We start from the raw sequence: 1218 nt of genomic DNA, 5'->3' as shown, positions 1-1218 counted from the left end.
TGTTTTTGTCGTCTTTAAATTTACCGGTTTGAGCTCCTTTTCTTCTCTGCCTTCATCCTGCGCCGGGTGTTCGGTCATTTCTGCGTCCCCTCAGAGCTGCACAGCCGCCCCAGCCGTGTCCGTTGGTTTCAGGGTGGGATGCTAACAACGTGGTGCAGCTGCTGTTTGATTAGCCCACATCTTGGGTCATCTTGAAGGCTGCGCAGGGTGTTTACCTTCGTGTAGCCATCACATGTCCATCACAGTCTGGTTGTTTACACCCCACCCCCTGAAACTGCACAATAATATAACCATCTTTAACAAATAAAGCAAGACCAGCACACGGCTAACAAACTAGCTTGTGTGCTGGATGACGACTTTGTTTTAAGAATGACTGGCAGAAATGTTCTACTCTGTTATATTCTGGTTCCTCTAACTGGCTGGTGTGGAGCACATGTCCGTGGTGTCCCTCTCAGGAGCAGTGCTTTATATTGGATAGCATCAAGTGTTTACTTTGACCCAGAGCTACTCAGAACTGTGTGTTTACTGGTATTTATACACAGTCGCAGAGCAGCCAACGCTCCCAACCGTCATTTCCTTAGCAGTCTAATTACATTTGAAGTTCAGTATCTTGTACTGTCCAGTATTCTTGAGGGTTTGTGCCTTTTTCTGGTTCTGTTCAAAAGAAGTTAACAAGCTGTTCTGCAGTCTGATTAAAGAACTTCCTGATATTGCTGCAGAAAATAACAGACTTTAGCTGAAAATGTCAAAGGATGAGACGACTTTTTGACAGATTCTAATCAGTCTTTTTGACATTTGGGGTTTATATCATCTTTCCCTAACACCAGTCACAGTTCGGCACCGGATCAGGTGACACCAAACATTGGTAACTAATGATAATGGCTTTTAAATATGGACTATTGGCAGACAGGGCTGCATTAATGAGCTCATTGTCTTAGTTATGTCATTTTTTAATAACTTTAGCAATTTAACGTCACATGAGTTAATTAAACTTTAAAAGCCGAAATGATGGAAACACAATTATCCCAATGGTTGTTGGGAAGGGCGCACCTGGATGGTGGAAACGGTAGCAACGCCCTAACAACCAGGAAGGTGACGGATGGACTCAGGGATGCGGGTCTCTACATTGAAGAATTCGGCAAAATAAACTTGGAAATGATGAAGAGATAAGGATGATTTAATTAGTGCAGCGTTGAGGCTAATCTGTATTCCGGGCTC

Source organism: Takifugu rubripes, chromosome 15 (genome assembly GCF_901000725.2).
Source record: "Takifugu rubripes chromosome 15, fTakRub1.2, whole genome shotgun sequence".
Lineage (NCBI taxonomy): Eukaryota > Metazoa > Chordata > Actinopteri > Tetraodontiformes > Tetraodontidae > Takifugu > Takifugu rubripes.
The sequence above is the reverse complement of the archived record's forward strand: the minus strand, read 5'-3'. Positions refer to the sequence as shown.